Here is a 23,287-nt window from a genome sequence, read left to right on the forward strand (position 1 = left end):
TCCTCCACAAAGTCCTAATGGACATTCACAACACACCCGTCGTTCAGCGCCCTCTGGGGTGTACCCTGCACCGCTTGCCTTTCATAAGCCCATCACTGCCTTCCCAAGGCTCGATCACGACTCTCTGAGTCTTCTAACAGGCCATGTCAAATCGGAGTCACCAGTGGACTACTATCCTCCAAGGGTGTTTCGAATGGCTCTTTCCAGGGTAGAGAGCGAGGTTTTCAACCTTCTCAACCGGTCACTAGAAATAGGTTATTTCCCGACCAACTTCAAGGAAGCTGAAAAAACCAGGGGCGGATGCAGCCAACATTAAGAATTATAGGCCCAGCTCCCTTTTTTGGCAAAAGTGTTGAAACAACATATGTTGAAAACCCTATCAAACTTCATGGAGGAACAACAGCTGCTCCAGATGAAACAGGCAGGTTTCAGGGCTCAACACAGCACAGAGCTGGTAATACTGGCTGTGATGGACGAACTCAGTCTGGCCATCACCACTGGTAACAACCCATGGAGCGACCATTTTTTGGCCACGAGAGCTAGGCACCACTCACACGCCAGCCCGGTCGTAAAAAGTCTTGCCATAAAAATAGATGCCAAGCTCTCCAAGTCAAACCAGGTATCCACCCTGGCAGGGACATGTGTGGGCCTACTAAGACAGCTGCGGCGACTTGCTCCCTTCTCTCATTCATGGCACTATGGATGGCTGTGTCGGCAATGATTATGTCAAGGTTGGATTATGGCAACTCTCTGTATTCTGACGTTCCTGAGAAGCTGCTAACAAAACTCCAAGTGGCTATGAATGACGCTGCTAGACTGATTTTCAGGCTCCCAAGGCAGGCACATGCCACCCCCTTTTGCAGCCGCTGTACTGGCTCCCGATCAAACAGAGAGACAGATTTAAAGGTCTCTGCTTGGCCCATAAAGCTATCCACGGCCGGGCCCCAGCCTACATTAAGGAGCGCCTCATAAACTATGTGCCAGGGTGCAACCTTTGATTGTCTGAAGCTGGCCCTCTGGCCTGCCCCCGCTTCAATACATCCTCCAAAGGGGGCAGAGCCTGTTTTGCAATGATCCCGCAACTCTGGAACAGGCTGCTGGAAAGCCTTTGCAGGGAACCCACCCTTCTTCCATTGAAGAAAAATCTTAAAATGCTTCGTTTTACTGAAGCCTGGGACACAACCTAGGCCAAGTTCGGTGCATGTACATGCTGATTTGGTGAGGTTAGGATCTATTTCTTAGCACTAAGAGACCTGTCGGTGATTATGCGCTCTAGAAGTCCCAGTTAGCATTAACATTAACTTCAAAGGCATGCCTCTAGAAGTTTATCCACACTTTAAAGACAAAACTGTGTATAAAAAAAGGACATCAGACACCACCACGTCAGTACATTTCTGTTCCTGTGCATAGTCTGCCAAGCAGAAGGACTGCTGTGCTGGTACAAGGACTGCTACTCTGCAGGACTGCTAGTCTGCTTTGCTCCTCCTTTGGTGTGCTGACCTGTTACCTGCTGCCCTCTTTTCTGGGTGAGACAGAATGAACACGCATCACTTGAACCCAGAATGACTCCAAGGGTTAGTTGGCTGGCCTCCTGATCTGAAGCCTCAGGGAAATCACAGGCTTCCAACAACTTTTCATATGCCCTGGGCTCTGCCATCGGTGGGTCTACCCTGCCAAGTGGTGCCACTCCAGTCCTGGGCACTTGGAAGTGGGCTTAAGGTGCTATGCCAGACTGTTTTATCAGCGGATCCGATACATCTCCTCAGCTGCGTGCGAAACCCCGAACAGAACAGATGCATGTCCACTGCTGTGTGATAAACCCATTGCAATGATTCACATCACAGCCGCAGCCTGCATCAGCTTTAGAACTACCCCTGCATGATGCATCCTCTGCACAGGCCTGTTCATCTTTTCATAGACAGCAGCATCGACGACAACAGACTCCACATTGCAGCCTCGCAGCTCTTCGTTAACAAAGCCTTGCCCTAACTACGCACCCCATCCCCGACTTCACATTGCAAGCCCTCGGTGAAGGGATCCCTGCCATCTACGCAAAAGGACTTAGCACCGCAACCTTGCCACATCTCAGAACCAACGCATTACCACAGCTCTATGACGCATCTTTGACACAGATAGGAGCAACGCTCCCCAAACTAGGATTTAAGGTACTCTGTTTAGCGGGCCTAACTGGGTCCCTGTAGCTGGTCTGCTCTCCATCGTGGTCGGCCTGAACTTGTGACTTTGTCCCAGTCCAGCACGACCAGATATCCACAGTTAGCGCTTTATGCCTTTTAGCGCTATTTTCTCTAAAAACTGAAAACATTCATAACTCCGGTTCTACTGATTGGATTTTTGCTGTTTTGGTCTTGTTTTATTTATGAAATTTAAATCTATTTTCCTAACCATTTGTGGGATCTTTTTGTGTGGTATTTTCACTGTTCTATTATTTACGCTCTGTCCATCATCCCCTTTTGTATCGCTTTGTTCGCCCTAAATGTGGCAGGGTATGCTCAGACGTGAGTCCCTTGCTCACTTGGCCACTGAATTCAAGATAGCCTGGCTGATGAGGATTATGAATCCGAAACCGGTCCCAGGATGCTTGTTTCCGGTCCATGGAAGACATGGCTTGGCAGTTCGGGCTGGACTGTTCCCATGAGGCACAGGGTCAGACCGATTTGCATATGGCCATGTCTGAAATGGGGTGGCTGAGTGGGCTAAAGAATGGTGATGGATTAAACCCAGATCAGTTGAATAGGGGTGAGTGTTTGATTTGCACAAACGCTCTGTCCATCATCCCCTTTTGTATTGCTTTGTTCGCCCTAAGTGTGGCAGGGTATGCTCAGACGTGAGTCCCTTGCTCACTTGGCCACTGGATTCAAGATAGCCTGGCTGATGAGGATTATGAATCCGAAACCAGTCCCAGGATGCTTGTTTCCGGTCCATGGAAGACATGGCTTGGCAGTTCGGGCTGGACTGTTCCCATGAGGCACAGGGTCAGACTGATTTGCATATGGCCATGTCTGAAATGGGGTGGCTGAGTGGGCTAAAGAATGGTGATGGATTAAACCCAGATCAGTTGACTGGGGGTGAGTGTTTGATTTGCTCAAACGCTCTGTCCATCATCCCCTTTTGTATCGCTTTGTTCGCCCTAAGTGTGGCAGGGTATGCTCAGACGTGAGTCCCTTGCTCACTTGGCCACTGGATTCAAGATAGCCTGGCTGATGAGGATTATGAATCCGAAACCGGTCCCAGGATGCTTGTTTCCGGTCCATGGAAGACATGGCTTGGCAGTTCGGGCTGGACTGTTCCCATGAGGCACAGGGTCAGACTGATTTGCATATGGCCATGTCTGAAATGGGGTGGCTGAGTGGGCTAAAGAATGGTGATGGATTAAACCCAGATCAGTTGACTGGGGGTGAGTGTTTGATTTGCTCAAACGCTCTGCCCATCATCCCCTTTTGTATCGCTAGTGAAAGTTGGAAGCACCCTTTTATCAGTGGTAAGAGGTAAAAAGGGATTATTGGCGAGTGGGAGTGCGGGCGAGTAAAGGGGACCAGACCCATATAATTTGATTCAGTTTACACCAAGCCCAACAGGTAGTGGCCAAAGGTTGAATGTCATGCACATCAAGGGGGACTCCCGTTGGGAGTAGGGACGCCAAGGGAATTGGAGCAGCTAGTTCCTTGTCTGTTTTGGTGTAAGGTTTTCTGGCGTCTGGATGAAACCAGTGATACGCAAATTGTGCCTGCGCCACCAGAAAGTACAGTTGAGGGTCTGGGACCGTGAATCCCCCCAGGCATATGTGAGGGTAAGGGTATCCCAAGCCACCCCTGGTCTACGGCCCGCCCATATCAGATGGATAAGGAGACTGTGTAAGTGAGTAAAGAACACATTAGTGAGCGGGATGGGTATGGTGCGAAAATACTAAAGAAAACGGGGTAGTACCTTTATCTTTATGAGGGCGATACGGCCGGCCATGGAGAGAGGTAACTGTATTCTATTTGCGAGGTAAGTTGGTCAATAGCAGGTCCATAAGTCAGTTGTATGACAAGGCCCTTATCTCTGTGTAGTTGCGCCCCAAGATATTTAGTAGTCTTCCTGTCCTTCCACTCCACCCTGTCCTCTGCTGCCGCGTATGTAATGGGTAATAACACCTATTTTCCCCAGTTGATCTTAAGACGTGAAATGGAACCAAAGCGTTTGCTTTAGTTAATTAGTGGCTGGAGATTGGTTTGCGGGTGGCGTATGAAATGCAAGACATCGTCCGCATACAGGAACATCAAGAGCGGACTGGCAAGGCAGACAAAATATCGATTTTTTAATATCGACCTACAATAATATTGATGTTTCAATATCGAAGGGACAGAATATAGCAGGTAAGTAATATCGAATTTTTTAATATCTAAGGGACAGAATATCGAAGGTAAGTAATATCGATTTTGTTAATATAGATGTAAGTAATATCGATGTTACTAATATCGATGTTAGTAATATCGATGTTACTAATATCGATTTTTATATGATTTTTATGTATATTATTCTGTATTTAATATGTATTATAGTTTTTTTAATGTAATTTAAGTGAATTTTGTATTTTAGTACCATAGCGGGTAGTGGGTTTATAGGGGAATAGGGTGGGAAGTTATTTAATTATACTAAATTATTTATTAATTTTTAGGAATTATACATTAATTTTAATTATTTGGTAATTCATTTTTATTAATTGGTAAACATGTTTAATTAATTGATTAATTGATAATTATGTTCTGTAGCGGGTTATTTATTAATTTTTAGGAATAATAAATCAATTTTAATTAATTGGTAATTCATTTTTATTAATTGGTAAAAAGTTTAATTAATTGATTAATTGATAATTATGTTCTGTAGCGGGTTATGGGTTTATAGGGGAATAGGGTGGGAAGTGATTTAAATGTAATTGAGTAATAATTTATTTTCATTCATTGTTTTTGCTAATGACATTATTGTTAATGAATTATTAATTGGTAATTAATTTGTATTAATTAGTAATTAATTTTAATAATTGATTATTGATAATTATGTTAAGTGTATTATTTTAATGTTTCGCATGTGTTGTGTGTTCATAGGGGAATAGTGTGTAAAGTAATTGATATGTAATTAAGTAGTTATTAAATGTATAGTTGTGTATTAATAATTAATTTATTGGATATTAATTATTCATTGGTAATTATTTTTTTAATCATTATTTATTGGTATTTGTCAATAGTTTTGATTTATTTAATAATTAATTTATTAAATATTTTTAAATATTAATGTATTTATAAGTATTTTTAACTTTTACGCTATGCAACACTTTCCCTACTGTTGCACTCTCTGGAGATGGAATGGTAATTTTTACCCCTACGCTATCCAACACTTTCCCTACTGTTGCGCTTTCTGGAATTTGGAAGAGTATTTTTTACCCCTACGCTATCCAACACTTTCCCTACTGTTGCACTCTCTGGAGTTGGAATAGTAATTTTTACCCCTACGCTATCCAACACTTTCCCTACTGTCGCACTCTCCTGAGTTTGAATAGTAATTTTTACCCCTACGCTATCCCACATTTTCCTCACTGTTTTGGAGTTGTAATAGTATTTTATTCCCACTGTAATTGAATATTTTTTGTATTGTTTTAGTTAATGTAGTATTTAATTACATTTTAAAATATTAAAAGTAAATTTCATTTTTTTAATTTGTCTTGCATAATTATTAAATTTTTATTTATGTTATTATTAAGGGGTCGATTCCGATTCAGGAAACTAATCTGTACGACGATTCGAATTCGTAGCCCTTTCCGTACGAATCGTACAAATCCGTCCGATTAGCGTAGTACGATCTGTAGGAAAAAAATACGTCCGAATCTTTGCAAACCGTACGAAAAGCAAGGGAAAATCCGTTCGATACGGACCCTCGCGGAGAACTGTACGAATCGTAAACATGCTGTACGACCCGACAAGTACGATCCGGACCGGAGAACGAGAATGCAATTCGTACATAAAAAAAATCGTATGAGCAATTTGCATGGAGAGCCACGCAATCACATATGCACCGTACCCCTGCAATCATGGGGGTACGCACCGTACCCCTATGCACCGTACCCCTACACACCGTACCCCTACGCACCGTACATCTATGCAACATACCCCTATGCACCGTACCCCTAGGCATCGTACACCTATGTAACGTACCCATATGCGCCGTACCCTTACGCACCGTACCCCTAAGCACCCCACCCCTATGCACCGTACCCCTGCAATCATGGGGTGTACTCGCATACCCGGGGGGTCCGTTTTGTACGTGTTTCGAGTCGAAATCTGCTTTTATGGATGTTTTGAGCTCCAGTAGAAAAAGTGTCGTACGGACTGTTGACGTGATGAATCGTACTTGCTGGGTCGGAAAAAGCTGCTTTAATCCATACGGACGTCGCATACTGCGTGTTCCGAATGCGATTCGTATGGATTTTTAAGTCGTATGGTCTTTCCTACGATTTGTACGGAGATCTGCTTTGGGTTCGGATCGTACTTCATCGTACTTCATCGTACATACGGGGACGTTTAAGGTATACGATTCTTATGGGAAATGTGCTCTGTATGGCTATTCGTAGGGGATTTTACCGAATCAGAATTGGCCCCTTAATGTGTATAGATGAATTTGTAATTTATAGTATTTATATTTATTTATAAGTTAGTAAAATCATTATTAAAATTCTATATTACATATTATATGTATATGTTTAATACATGTTTTATTACATTTTGTATAGTACTTATTAATTTTAAATATTATAACATATTTTTAACTATGTTTATTATATTTTTAAGTATTAGTTACTTTTTTTAATTAAAAATGTTTTATTTTATAAAAAACGATATTTTTAATATTTATATTTTTGTATTTACCATGTATTTATTTATTTATTTATTAAACAGTTTTCTATAGCGCGAACAAGACCCTTGGGTATCAGAGCGCTTCAAATTGCATGAGATATAATAGAGTCAATCTTGAGGGTAAAAAAAAATTCCATTAGACAATTTTAGTTTGTTATACTACCAAAAAGGGTTGACGAGGATTACAAGGTTAAATAGAATAAACAATGTCCTGCGGTAGGTTAGGTAATAGTTATATGTGGAGTACTAGGTCTTCCTGAATATGATTGTTTTTAAGTGTTTTTTCCGGTGCCTTCTATATTCTCCAGTCAATGGGATATCTTGGACGTCTCTAAGTCGAAGATTTAGTGCCGAGCTATCTTGTCTCTGGAAGGAACTTACTCATTAGAAATATCTTGGTTTTACTCCTAAAAATTGCTGAGTTTGGAATTTTTCTGATATTGGGGGGAAGTGAGTTCCAGATTCTAGGGGCCGCTGCTGAGAACGCTCTATCATAGTTTTTTCTTTCTGAAGGTGGGTGGTCTCAGCACCAGTTCCTTGGCACTCCTGGCTGGTATACTTCCTCCAGATATTTTTGGGCAAGGTCTCTAGGTGTATTGTAATGAAGCGCTTTGTTGTAGGTCGATATTTTGTCTTTCTATATTTTGTCAGACATTCACTTTTCCTGAAGGTGACAGACCAGGGGTCCATTGCAATAATGAACAGAAGCGAGGACAATGGACACCCCTGACGTGTTCCACGGGTAATGGGAATGGGAGGAAAAAAGCACCCATTAACCCGCAGACAGGCCGTAGAGGATGAATACAGAAGGGCAATTAGGGCTGTGAAATTGAAAGGGAGGCCACGTTTACAAAGCAATGCCATAAGGAAGGGCCATTTGAGGGAATCAAAGACCTTTTCTGTGTCTAATAGAGCAACTGCAGCTGGTGTGGTGGGCTCAATATGGTTAATGACAGAGAAGACCGTGCAAAGATTGAGAATGGAAGATCAATGTGGTATAAACCCAGAATGTGCCGGAGACAAAATTTGATCCATTAACAAAAAAAGACGCGAGGAGAGCATTTTGGCCAGGATCGTTTAGTCACAATTTATGAGGGATATTAGACGGTAGGTCGAACATTGTGTTTCCAGGTTTCAGTAACAGCGCATGGTGTGGGGGAGTGTGCCTGACTCCAAAGCTTCAGCAAACACCTCTAAGAGTTGAGGCGCCAGACTTTCTCTGTATGTTTTGTAGAATACTCCAGTGAGGCCATCAAGGCCCGGTGCCTTGGAGCCCAACAAGAGGTCATCAGTGGCCTGCGAGACTTCATCAACCATGAAGGGATGCGCCAGAAAGTCAGCTCTGAGTCGGTTCATAGGATTGCAGTAGTGCTTGCATTTCCTTGATCGATAGATAACTAGGGATTTTACGTGGACGATGTTGTCTGTTTGATAGAGACATAGGTGTAGGTTTTATATTGCTATGTAGTGAGAGTACTGTGTCTTGAATACTCTTGAATTTGGAGAGTGAGTTTTCAGTGAGGCACACTATATTCTTCAGGTCAAGTATAGCTTTGCAAATGGTTTGTAGTAGGTTACTGGAATTTAGATTCTGAGTATCTGGGATCACTGCAGGAGCAGGGGGGATGAAGGATGAACTCAGGAGACTTGACGATTGAATGTTTGGTAATTCCCCATCTAAAGACTTACTAACCGTTATCTTAGGTACGGCATTGAATATGCTTCTATTTGTTCTTCTATCCCGGGGGGAGACACTCAGGCTTTTTATTATATTAGGAGTTGGGCTCCTCCTGTCTGGTGAGTTAGAAGTCAGTGGAGCGTTGAATGGTGGTTTGGTGGATGTTTGTAGAATAAACCCCGTTGATTGGTGGCATAGCAGGCTGTCTCAGCTTTCATCAAACTATTTCTTGGTGAGTGTGGTAATTAGCGCCTAACATGGAGGATTACTTGATCATTTGTGCAGGAATTCGACTTTCGATGCGGGACGGTTATGAAGGATTAATCGTGATCATTGGTGAAAAGACAATTGCATGTGAAGAGCCTCTGTTCGGCACTGTTGCATTTGTTGGGGAAGGATTTAACCTCTGTGGATCTCTAGTCTTCCCATGTTTCACTCTCGGTGTGACTCGTTTGTGATGTGTAATTGAATGTGCGCGGGGGCTTTGTTGGTTTCTCGTACAAGTGGAATAATAGACTTTTTCTTTCAGCGTGGGGAAATATTTGTCAAATTTGATTAGAGTCTTGTCCTTTGCTTGAATGAGTATAGTCCTGTTTTTATAGATTGTTATATTCAGTGCAGCTCCTAGTCTATGAGAGGGAGCGATCAGTAGCTTAACGCCGTATGGTATGTTTTTTGTTTCTTGTGTGTTCAATAGTTCAGTTAGGGTCTCGGGCCATTTTGCCGGCTTTCTTGTGAAGAATATAAGGTCATTAACCAAGATGGCCTTTTTTATGTTGAAGTATGGGTCTGAGATCAGTGTCTCAGTGTTTTTTTCATTAGGTTGTGCTTAAAGCCTTAGCTGCATTCCTGGAGATGTTGGGGGGGTAAATTATGTTGTAGGAGTTCTTTCCTGATGCTTTTATGTCTCCTGCAATTTGTTCTTCCTGCTTGCTTTTATTATTCTCTTTTTTTTTTACTCTGTTCCTCTTAATGGACTGGCCAATGCTTGGTCGTGATCACATGTCTGGGATCCCTCGTGAAATGGATATAGAGGATTGATTGGGCAGGCAAATTTGCCAGTCCTAATTTGCCTTTTCTAATATGGCTGCTTATTTGCTTTCTGTGGATATCCTACTATTTCTCCCATGCCCATTTTTGCATGTTGACTCCTCGGTTTCGTGGGAGTGGTGATGAGGGTGGAGGCATGTCCTCTTTCTCTCGTGCTCCCTCCCGACTTGAGATTTTATTCTCAGGCTAGTGGTGATGCTATCTAATCAGATAACCAAGGTGAAGAACCTACGCAGGATCGGAGACACTGTTTAACCTCACTCATTTATGAGGCAGTGGTACTGTCAGCATGGGAGCCACAGGATCTCGCTGCTGGGACCAGAGCAATGCTCGGCAATCTCCGCCGGCAGCGGGCTTCTCCACAGCACCCTAGGAGGCACAGGTACTCCCTGCCACAGTGTGGCAGAAAGAGGCAAACACTTCAGGGGCAGCTCTGACCCTTGAGCCAGACCCTCAACAAGGATCGTAGCGGTGGGGGGGGTGCTCTCCGTGGTTTGCCCAGATATCCAGCAGGAAAGCACGGGACGCGGTGAGAGTCAAAAGAGAGACTCACCCAGAGCCCAACAAGATGGGACTCGCCATCACAACAAGGATTCCATTGTCGGGGGCGGTGCGCTCTACGTATTTTGCCAGGCGATCCGCCACCACAACAACGAGAGCCCGGAGCACGGTGAGTCTCACCCAGCGGCCAACAAGATGGGACTCGGCATCCGATCCAACCCCTGCATCATCCCCAGCATCGTCGCCGCAGGTCATCCAGGCAGGTTTCCAGACAAACTCCTCCAGCCCTTATGTTGCAGACCAATTCCTCAATGCGAGGAAGAGGAGTAGAGGGGTGGATGGGGTGCATAAACAGTGATATTCTTGGCAAAGTGATGCCTAGCCCCGGAACTTCTTTCCAGAGCTCCATCACGGCGGCGATCTTCCTTGCGTCTTTATGGTGGGTAATGTTGACTACGTTAACCCAGTGCTTGGGCACAACACATTTGAGCAGGGAGGCAAAGTAGAGGAGGCCTAATACCAGTTCTGTCATAGCTTCAGCAGGACAGGTTCGGGAGGGCAGCTAAAGTGCACTTCGTGGCAGACTTAGCCCAGCAACAGACCAGCCCTGGGAATGAGGGGTGGGGGCCTTAAACAGTAGGCCTAGAAAAAGTACCAGACAATGCAGGGGATACAGGAATTGCTTCCAGGGGCTTCCAGTTACACATCCTGCTAGGTCAAAACTTTGGGGGAACAGAAAAGGCTGCTGCATACCTAACAATATCTCACAACTTAAAGCATTCAACATTCCAGCAATAGTATAGGAAAGATTACAATTATTTGGAGCTGTAACTGGTAATCTTGGAAAGTAGTATCACGTAATGGCTGGTTTCATCTGACTTGCAGGAATATAGACAATGTTCCTCTAGGAGGTCTTTCCCACGTCTAAATCTAATAAAAGAGCACAAAATAGTGCAGTTCAGAGTCGAATTTTCACATAACTTTGCTAAAAGCCTTGGGCTCTAACAGGGTACTCATGATTTTTTTCAGCATGGTCACTGCGTGCCAAGCAACCCTGTCACGCTGCAGAAGTGTTAATTATGTTGAAATGGTCCATTTGGTGTGACTTTTTTGAAAACGCCATAAAATACAATGTCAAGTGACATATTATTTCCCATAACATTGAGCTATAATTCTACATTATTTTCCTTTTTCTATCTTGGCTCATGCAAGTGCATTCTTCGTCTTGTGTGGTGACTGAGATTCGTCATGAAAGGGATGTAGAGGCCAGAAATTATTAAACAAATCCTGCCATTTTAGGCACTCACACACACTGAGTGAGACTCTGTTCAGGAATCTGAAATTCATACCCAATGAAAGAGTCTGTGGACTAAAATTCTAAACTTGTAAACATAAAGTGAAGCTGTTTTTTAAGATGTAGGACTCACACCAAATAAGTGAGTTTATGCGAGGATCTATGGGGCGTGCATGAAATTAGCAAAATTGTGCTCCTACTCACAAACTGTTGTGACTGTCAACATTTACAGAAACTTTTTCTCAATTGAGAATTACAGTGAATTAACCTGTTCTACAAGAAGTCTAATTCAGACTCAATGTGAGAGACTGTGCAATAAGGCCTAAGACTCATGCCTTCAGACTGACACTGTGCTGTAATTTGTGGGTTTGACACAAATAAATGAAGTTGTGCTCAAAGCGAAATTCATAAACGTTCAGTGAGACTGCAGAAAGAAGTGAGACCTGCAACTTTTTTTATCACACAAGACATTTTGAATCTCTGTAAATAAACTGTACAAATATTTCAAAATAGATCCGCTGTTAGGAAAGTACGAATGAAGCCCATTTTTAGTAATTCTGAAGTGTTATGGACACAAAGATCTTAATAGGATCAAAATAAATCAAGACACTTTTTTGGTGATGCGCAAATGATAAATAATGCTGAAACCCAACTTCCACACATTATATTTTGTGTGCTATGTAGTTTTATCAGTACAACTCCATATTTGTGCAAATTTAGTGCCCATTTCAGTGGAAGATGTGCTGCCGTTAAAGGCTTTTAAATGACGATGTGCCATCAGACCATGCTTTAGTAAAATATTTGTGAAAGTGTGCTAAAAAAAATGCACCCTGGGCTACATACTACATCCTTTCGGCTCTCCTGCTGGATTGGTGGTATTCTTTGAGTGACTTTTTGTTTTTTCACAATCCCTATGACTTCATTGATGTAACATTGATGGCAGTACCCACACTAAAAAATTTTCAATAACACTGCTTCTGGGGTATATGGATGACCATGAATCTGTATCTTGTAAGTGGCAGGTATTGAAGAACCGCGATAACCCACTTACTGGGTCTCGGCGGCAGGGGACCGCCCAAGTCTTCCATACCTTCCATACTTAGTAAAAGGAGACACAGGAGCCTTCGTCTGCAGGAGGAACCCAGATTTATTTCAATAGCGGGGCTATGGAACAGAGTCCCAAGCTAGTCAGAGACAAGACAGAGGAGGCTGCTACTTCAATCTGTAGCTTACAAGCCTTTTATACATTTTTCATCCCAGTCTTTTGGTTGTTGTTAGTCCATTGTTCAATCAGGGTAGTGTTTGCAGTTGATAACCAGATCCAGACGATGTTTGTAGTTGGTGACATGGTCAAGGCTTGGTACACAGATCATTGTTCACTCTGCTTGATCAAAGCCGGTCTTTCAAGTCATTGTTTAATTACCCTGATCAGGGCCCAACAGTCAGACCATTGTCCAGATAACCTGATCATGGTGTCAAGGATGTTTACCTAGCTGGGAGCAGAAGATGGAAAACAAGCTTGTTTACACAGGGCGTGGGTGTCTCATGGCTTTCTGTTGAACTGCAAAAAACAGGGGTTGGGTGTGCGACAGTTCCTGGGCAGAAATGCGGTCTGCAAGATGGTCTCTGTCGTGTCAGTTTAGATTTTCCTCAGGCATCAGCAGAAACGTCCAGGTGGGTCGTGTGGAAGTGTTTGACACGAGATGGCAATGAAAAAACAATGGAGTCCTGGTACAAATGATGCCGATCAGAAAAACACTTTTCCTCAGTATTGATTAATGTTGCTTTCGGGAACCACTGGTCAATGCTTTCTGAAGAGTTTTTTCACTTGCGGGTCTGCAGGAATTTAGTCAGAGGAAATTGAACACACCATACTAAAATCAGACATCTATTGTTCAGGGCTTGTATGCACCATCAATGTGGACTTTCCACACTTTTCTAGTATTTCCAAAATTTAAAGTAAACCTAGACACCCTCAAAATCCACAACAGCAGAGATCCCAACCACAGCAGGACAGATGCAGGTACGAATAGTGTGGCAAAATATATCACTCTCCGTGGTGGATGGACAATGTTTTATGCTGGTGTTCTCTCTCATTCACTAACACATGGTCTCTCATATATCTGCAAACATACCCAGGTCTGTGGACTCACGCCACCTGACGTGCATCACCCCCAGCTAATGAATGAAGTAACAAACATTTTTAACAGTTTAAACGTTACCTACATTGCTGCATATTTTATAGTTTTTTTCTCATGGACACATATCTAGTTTTGCCAACTCTCCAGCAAGTGTATGAACCTCTTGAACTATCGAGTACAAATCGGCTATAGAAATAATCATTATATACTGCTTTTTGGAATCATATTGACTCAAGAAGTGCCACTACGAAAAAGAAAAAATTATTATCTCACGCTGCTGATCCATGGTTAAAACAGTACCAATCTCTAGGGGGATTTGATGAATACTGCACTGCTGAAATGTTAGGCCATGACCTGGCCCAATACTTAAATAACAGGTGCAGGGATAGAAAGCTGATACTGTGACCCCAAAAGACTGAGCAAAGCAATAGGTGATGGTGCTGTGGGGACTCAAAAAGACACGACTGCTTGGAGTCTTTTTCATGGTCTGATCACACTGAACTGAGTGGAATGCCACGCAGATGTATTGAGTTACACTCCATATCTGACATTCTTTCTATGTTTGAGCACAGGCGCAGCAAGGGTATTATAGGTCAAGGAACATTGGCCCGAAATTATGTAATATAGCCATAAATTGGCTGCAGTGGGCCCCTAAAGCCATAAGATCATGGTGTGACTGCAGCTGCTGCTCTACATATACCTGTTCACTAAGCAAGAGGTCACTGAGGTCAGAGCAGTGACAGTGCCACACAGTTCTATTTTGTTTTCACTGTTCCTTGTTTGTACATTATAGGCTTAACAGTGCCAACCAGTAACAAGAGAAATGGTCTGATAATAATCAAGCACAGTAGGCATGTGAGCCGGCTGTGGATGAATTTGGGAGGGGGGTTCACCCCATGCACCCCGCTGAAGATATGCCCTTATATTTTAATCATGAATTTAATGAGCGATTGTACTCTTAAATTGACTTCTGTTGAAAATAAGCTAATTCCCCATCGTACATTATCAGGTATTTGTTTCAATTTTAGAACACTACTTGGCTCATTACATATGGGCTAGAAGTAAACCAGTTGATAAGTAGAAATATAATATTCACTAGCTACCTACTCATGTCTATTTTAATAATTATTATATTGTCTAACTCTAGGATTTAAAACTGTACTTGTGGTGGGCATTTTGAGCCTGCTGCTGGAAGGTAACCGCCATATCCACATTTGGTTTAATTGCAGTCGTGTTAGGAAGGGCCTAGTGACGTCACAATTTGTCAAGGGTTGGCTGCAAAAGACTTTAGGGACATGGCTCTGGCTTTCCTGAGGTATGGGTGACTTTTTCAAGTAGCCATGATCGCTTCACTTAAAATAATACTAAGAGTTTGTGACTGCTAGAAAATATCACAGTTCCTGGAGGAAAAAGCCTGTTGGCATAAAAAAAATTCCATCAGCAGAAAGGTAGAATCTCCAACAGGAATGATCCAAGGAATGAGGAGAAAGTAATTAGATAAAGGAGAGTAACGCAGAGAAAACTTGAAGAGTTTGGCGTTGTCAAAGAACTCCAACAGATTGCAATGCAGTGCGTGTCACAAAATAGCCCTTTTTATATGACCCAGGCAGGAACAGGAAGTTGTGCCATGTTGGAATTGTCTAATCCAAAGTAAAAACTTTGAAATCATCTATCTATTGCTAGAAGGAGCTGCTGGACCTTAAGAGCTTGGCCAGAGACTATCTGACCAGAGATAGGCACACCTCTCTCTGCCTCATTTGCAGAGCGAGATTAGCCAGCTTGGCAGTCTCACTGTTCTCCGTGGTACACCACTGAGTTAATGTGAAGAGGGGAGGCTGGATATATGTAGTGATCTCTCTTAATATTTTCAGCAAAATAAAAAAATTGTATGACAAATGACAAAAAGTGTCCCTCCTTAAAACTAGCTATTTATTATATTGCCATTAGCAACTCAAGGGAAATAGGCTCCAGCCGGCTCCATATGAAAGAGTTCAACATCATCTATTCCACAATATGGCTTCCCTGTTTTCAGGAATATTGAAAGTTGGCACTCTGGTAGTTCATTAGAACTCTATGATGAAGCTATAGTAGTACACGGTGGAATCAAATGACACCCTGTTGATGTTTAAAGGACACATTTCACTAAGCTTGCGTGCCAGACGTTTGATTTCTGTTATGAGGGGGATATCCGAAAAATCAAATAAATATGCCACCATTTTAATGCTGTTCAGTCACTTCAGGAAGAAACAAATATCAGTTCCGCAGCTCGTATTCCAGCAACATGGCGAGTCAGGTGAGTCTTACCTCGAGAAACAGCTGGAAGCCTGCTGCTGTTGCAAGTGTGTTTCCTATGTTCATTGAGCTTATCAGACATTTTCTTCAAATGGATGAGGAAAAAATTTGATGATTTATAGGAACTTTGTGATCATTTTAGCTTCGGTCTCAATTAATATAATTTGTATGAGAAAATCATGTGACACAAGTATTTTCTCTAAAGCACTGCGTCATCAATCCTCAGCATGAGACAAGCTTTATCAGAAGGTTAAATCATTTCAGAACTCACCACATTTCCTAAAATTCGTATGCCATTACTAACAAATTATTTATATTGTGATTATAATCTGTTATCACTGTTTCCAAATACATCTTTTTGTGACCCTCGAAAACAAGCTTTAATGGAAAGACATTAAAAAAATGGCGGGCCATTAGCACCAAAATAAATAAACTGCTGTGCTTCTTGTAACCTTCCAACTAAATAACAAACACTTCTGATTTACAATAGGAATAATATTCAAAGGGGGTCACCACTCCCAGATACTTACTGTCTCTCAATGTTTGTTCGGTTTACAATCTCCCTGTAGTGAAGGAAGGGTACGGCTGTAACAGCACAACAGAGAAACTAGCACGAGCTTATAAAGAAAAGCGGAGCTGCGCTGCTGCTTCTGCTGCTGTGGACAGGAGCCATGTGCCCAATCAAAGACCGGAGAGCTGAGTTTACTGCTTGGTGCTAGTAGCTTTTTTGTCCATTCCTGCAGCAGCATTTACTGCGTGGTGCTACCAGCCTTATTGTCAATTCCTGCAGCTCATTATGGAACCTTCCTTGCTGATCGAGACCATAACTACTAGAAGGTCAGTTAACACAAGTTATTGCCCCAGGCGCATGCAAGAATATTAAATTACAGACAAGTCCCAAAACAAGAAGGCTAATAGTGAACTAGAGTCCACATGATTCTGGACACATACGATAACTAGTGGAAGAAAACACATGGTTTTGCATTAAACAGCCAGAATACCAGCGCCAGGATACCCTTTGGGTGCTTAATAAGCATTAAATACATACATGCATACAGAAGAGAAAACAAATACATCAGAAAGTAATTAAAAAGAAATAAGAGAAAAAAAGATAATGAAACGATCCAATGTAGAGAAAAGTAGAATTCTGTTCACCTAGTCCAGCATCACTAACAATCACCAACAATGAACATTCTAGAATCCTGCCTTGTTTGATGATGTCTGCTTGAGTTTCCGGATGTATTGTGATACTGTTTAGCCGATTTCCCCTCAACTCAAGGACATTGATAAAAATGAATGGTTAAAACCAGAAAGCAACTACTTTAGTGGCTGCTACTGCTGGCCGTAATCTAACTATAAGTATCTGTATGATTGGCCTTCTTAACGATAACTCTGCTTCACATGTGCTTAACTTGCAAGAGACACATGTAAAGTCAGGCAGACGGATGCACTATCCTCTATTATAAGTAGTAAGGAATATGGACGGCAATTGGAATTTCACTCAATACTTGACCCCACCAATAGAGTCCCCCAACCTCCACTGGCCCTTCAGACTGTCACTTTCCACCTGCTCAGAACAGGGGGAAAGTGTCATCTGTTTTTCTCACAGAATCTGGGTAAAATGCATAGTAAAGGACCAGGCATCTGTGGTGCCATGCTTTTACTCCACATTTACGTGGTAGTTCCATGCAATTTCACTAGCACTAGTCAGCAAGTAGGCCAAGCAGAAGCACAAGAGAACAATGAAAATATCTCAGTAGCAATACACAGACAAAAGACTCCAGTGGCGTATCATAAGGGGCGGGGGGACGATCCGCCCCGGGCAGCACGAGATTTGGCGCATCGGCCATCACGGGGCCTAACGCAGGACTAGCCAGCAGCCCCCCTCTGCTCTTACCTGCAGGGACCGCCATGGACAACAAAAGATCTCGCTACGCCACTGAGAAAATCATGCATAGATGAGTTCAATTCACAACACAGATATTCCACAAGCACTGACCACCAGACAAAAGGCAAACACAAAGAAACATTAGTTTGATGAAAAGATACAAGTTCCAAATTTAGCCAGACAGTGAATGGCAAAACCGCAAACACGTGACTTCAAGGTAGAGATATAATCAGACGTGTTGGCATAAGTAGCACTTTTGAAGGGACTTGACAGACAGAAAACAAGTAGCTGAAGTCTTTTCACACTATACTATAGTTCAAGGGGCACCTAGACTGAGACTCAAAAGGGACACTGCCTTTTTTGGTCTACTGCTAACATCATAAGAAGTCATGAAGAAATCTGAAAAGTAGCTCAATAGAATATTTTCGTTCTCTACCTGTTTGCTTTCAAAATGTATTCCTGCTCTTACTATCACTACCTTACTAATTCTTTCCACGTTTGCTTTCTCTTTTCTACCTTCCTTAACTCCCTCAACCGCTCATCGCCTTTCTCGCCCTACCCAGGAGGTTCAGCCACCTGTCATCTTCTCTATGCCCTGATATGTCTCGGTTCTTTGACAGAACCTTTCATCTTTAATCACAATTTTGTTCTCACTTTTCTTTTACACTGCCTTCGTTTTGCCTCCATTTCCACCTGCTCTTAATTATCCTACTATTTTTATTAACACAAGCAAGATATGCCAAGAAGATGGCTCAGTGAACTAACATTTGCCTCTGCCATCTACTATGATCTGCAAGTCAAAAGTCTCCTTCTCAGGGAGGCCATCTCAGGTTAGCATCCTTCAGCCAGTGATATAAGTATGATTAAAACGGACATTAGGAGTATATTAAATGTACACCCCATCATCATGGCAGCAGTGCAACAATGACCACTAAAAGAGGTTCACTTTTCTTAAATACTAAAATGACATAGCAATGAGTGAGTAATGGGGTGGGGACAGAAATTGGAACAGTGTGATAATCAGTTGAAAGTAAAACATTGGACAACACTTTTCTCTTTTAATATGGTTAACCTCTTCTACATTCTTATGAAAAGCAGTAGCTTCTTTCCTACAACTTCGAATCCTTCCCATCCTCAAATCTATGCTCCAATTTATATTTAATTTGCTAATTTTTATCCAGGCATTTAGATGTTATTTCTGGACACAACCCATAATTATTTGAAATGTTACTGACCTAGATTCATAGTTATGTTATTACAAATATTTGTTTTAACTGATGCAGTTCATTTCATGTGTTTCTCTCCTTCATTCAGTCACTGCGAAACATAGGTTTTTACAGGTCCATGTCTAGTTGACAGAGTGGTTTATGGTTTTTCAAAATATGGACATCGTACCTGCATCTAAATGACTGACTTCTCTTTATTAACAGGGGAAAGGTGAGTAGCCAGGAGTTACTCTGGAGGAAAAAAATCACACATTATTTGTGTTTTTTTTTGTTAAAGCAGCCTCAGCTCTGCTGTCACGCAGCACGGAGTGAGTCGCTGACTGCTTCTTGAAAGCACTGGATTTAGATAGTCTTAAGGCCTCACTTCCAGAAGGAGCAGGGCTTCCTACAGGCTTCCCAAGGGGGAGGCATTAATGGTCAATTTGCTCCCCCCTGTAGTTGGTCCCACTGCGTTAGGTCATTAAGCATTCATCCAACAACACAGCTCAGTCAGTGGCATGGCCAGCAGTACCTCATCCAAAGTATCTGTAAATCCTTGCATTTTGCATGTTTTTGCAAATGCGCTGCTCAAGCAATTGGCAATGTGCCAGATACCTTACTATTCAGCCGTGCATAATGACCAAGGAGGATCATTTTTCTCACAATCAAACCCAAAACCGCACACCACCAAAGTTACAGAAACAGATTTAGAGATGGACAAGAGCACAATACTGAAACAAGCTGTAAGGAATTCTATCATTTTTGTTGTAGTCCTCCATTTTTCCAGGCTCATTTTGGTGACTTTAGAATTGTAGTGAGAGAGAAGGTAGCTGTAGTGACAGGGCAGGGGGCAGCAGCACCGAACACCCCAGGACCAGCCTCGAGTGTGCACGTTGTCCCGACCAGCGCCAGCACCAGCACCGTAAGTGTGTCCCATGATTCCGGAACCATAGCCCGGGGCTCCCTCCGGACTGTGCAGGCGATGTTCAAAGTGCTCCATATGGTAAGTGTCCCACTACAGGGGCGTAACAAAGGCCCCCCGCAGCCCACGCAGTGTGGAGGGGCCCCTAGCTCCAAGGGGCCTCCTCGGCACTGAACTCTGGCCGGGAGAGCTCCTGATTGAGCCCGGAGGGGGCCCCCCTAAGTACCGTGCAGGGAGGCCCCCTCACTTTTCGTCACGCCACTGTCCCACTATCCCCCCCCCCTCCACACCCCTCCCCGCCAGGACACTTTTTCTATTTAAAGTTATTGGAGACGTTTCGGACATGACACAGGCCAGACTCTGCAACATCGTAGTATAGCTTTCAGTAGCGCCAAAGTTCAGCCCTGAAAACTGTTTAATTATTTATTTTTTTGCCTGCCAAGCGCGTTGGAAGGCTGTACACGTACAGAAATGCAAATAACAGTAGTAGGGAATGGTTTTTATAAAGCCTGAAAAGTAAAACTACCAGTACCAGAGTGCAAAAGGGATTCTGTATTCTTCTTTCGAATGGCACGAGGTCACGTGACATCTTTGATAGCTCTAACATATTATCCTTACTTGTAAAATAACATCTTCAATGGCAATGTCTTTTGTAAACTGACTGTATTTTCGGTAGAACATTCCTGGTCCTGGGTAAACTCCACCATAAGATGAAAGTTCTGCTTAAAGGAGACGCCTGTTACTGGCTGGAGAAGAGGACTCATTCAAGAACTCACTCCTCTTGCTGGCACCCAGAGACTTGAACTGCTCTCCAAAGGTCTAGTGGCTGGCATCCTGTTTGTGTGCATCAGGGATACCAAATTAATTAGGTCCAAGCAGATAACAAATTACTGCAGGAGACGGCCTGGCTAGAAAGAGACTTGGAGCATAGAAGCCTTCTCTGAATTGCCAAGTACTGCACCAGACCACCCACAAGAAACTTAACCATCTTTTTTACTTCCAGAGGTCCATGATAAGGTCCATGATAACGTGCTTTGGCTTGTGCAGGCAGCACACACTTTGGTTGGACAAGAACAGTGGGTTTGTTCTACTCAAAGTTTATTACTCCACAGAAAATAGGTTTAGTGGGACCTAATGGTTTTACTAAACCTCAAGTAATCTTCCCTCATTTACCCCTGCACCTCCTAGCCTTACCCTGCTAGAGGTTTTTTACTTCTAAAGAAAAAGCCCAAGATGAAATCATGGGAAGGGTGACAAATCAATCCGGTGGTCATGTCACTGAAAATACAAGATTTGAAAAAATATTATTGTCCATGGGTGCCCATGGAAGACAATTTCTATGGACTGGAATCTAGAGAATGCTAAAGTGATTCTGGTATTTTACTGACCTCTGTAGGTCACTTTCTATCAAGAAAGTTAAATAGAGGCTGTTGCCAGAAAAATAAAAAAATAAAAATCCTTCAGCAGAAAGCAATTCTGTCAATTTACTGACCTTTGCTGGTCGTTTTCTATCAAGACAGTAAAATAGAGGCAGTTGTACAGAAAAAAAGTCCCTACGCAGAAGCAGACAAGTCCTAGGGCTGATCTCCAGAGCCCAAAAAGTACATACATATATAAGTATATACTAAAGTATGTAAGTATATACTAAAGTGTATACAAGATGTCTCGAATGCTCGACCTAAAAATGTTTTAATATTTTGAAAGACTATCAATTGTTAGAAAAATGTTTTCATGGTTTTACAACGGGTTCTCTATGAACATCTAAATGTTTTGTTAACATTCCTTTTCACTGTGGCATTTAAGTGCTCCTTCGAAGCTTTTCTGTCCTAAGGCAAAGCACAGAGGGAGCAGCATGATTTAGAGACTCCCAGCTGACATTAGCAGTATTTTTGTACCTGTTGTTGCTGGATTTGTTTGATTAATGGAGAGTTCAACTGCCGGTGACCAGACCTGCCATATTTCTTTTCCTCTTGCTACTTGCCTGAACTCAGGAGCACCGGGTCTCTCGTCACTCTCTGTCACCATGTGTGCACTCAAACAAGACCAAGCATTTGGGAAGTAAATCTCAGCAAACTGTCAAACTGTTCCTTTCTTTTGCTATTGATGCTTTGAGCAAGTAAGGACATCGCATCAGGTTAGATGAACAAACCACACAATAATACTTTTGTGATCGCCTGTTTTGCACTGTGATATATGAGTACATTCCGTCACTTCCATTGTTTTTTGTGTCAACAGTTGTTTTCCTACCAATTGCAGGACTAGTTCAACTTTAAAATAAATGCAATAGAGCACTTACATTGAACACCTGTTCGCGACTTCATTAAAATACTTGTACTTCGCAAATAATGGCGCTTGTCAGGCTGGTTGTTGGAGCACCACTTCCTGGGTGGGTTTTATTAAATATCAACTGTACGAATTGTTATGTCATTATGTAAGAGTATTGTCAGTATTTATAAAACCTTCAATTTGAGAAATTGCCCTTAGAACTAAATTCTTGTGGCCTGAAATATTTCCTTTTTTATCTGCACAGTGCCTTGGACATTCTCCGTTTTACAGGATCAAAGGAGTTGATTTTAAACACGTTGACACTTGTTATTTGTCATTATTTTTACTATAGATGCTCAAATTGTTTACATGCAGTGCTAGATTGCATTGAACGGCTGGTGGTGTTTTTTACCTTCCTGACTCAAGTTTTCTGCGTATTTATTTTATTGAGTGCTCTTGGAGTGTTTCAGGCTATCGAAAAAGTTTTCTATATGTTTGCTTTATAATTACTACAACTGAGTTTAATTTTGCTTGATATATTTCGCATTATATCTTATTTGCGTTTTTTTATACGTTTTCTCGTGTGGTGCATTTGTGCATTTGACAAGGTAAACAAAGCTCCATAGGTTGCAAGTCACCACTCTATTGTGTCCCAGAAGGAACATGAGCAAAAACTAAGAAGAATCTTTGAAACGAGCAACCTCAACGTTTCTTGATTTCCTTCCAGTGGGGCTGGTGGGGTGTAATATTTGTCTCGAATTCCACTGAGCGAGTCTGACCTCTTAGTGAGTTCAGGAGGGGGGTCACTCAGTCGCACTTTGACTCACTCATTCTCACTCGGTCTCATTCTCACTCTGACTCACTCACTCACTCAGTCTTAATCATTCTCAGTTAGTCTAACCCAGGCTCATTCAATCACATTCATTTTTAATTAGCTCCACTCATTCTCACTTAATCAATCTCACTCTGACTCACCTTTCACTGAATCTTACTCAGACTTCCGTAGTCTCACTCATTTTCACTTGTCTTTACTTTGTCCCACTCATTCCGACTCACTCTGTCTCATTCATTTTCTAACTCACTCAGTCTCACTCATTCAGTCAAAATGACAGAATGAGTGATTCTCAGTCTCTCACTCATTCT

The sequence above is a fragment of the Lissotriton helveticus genome, chromosome 1_1, assembly GCF_964261635.1.
Source record: "Lissotriton helveticus chromosome 1_1, aLisHel1.1, whole genome shotgun sequence".
NCBI lineage: Eukaryota > Metazoa > Chordata > Amphibia > Caudata > Salamandridae > Lissotriton > Lissotriton helveticus.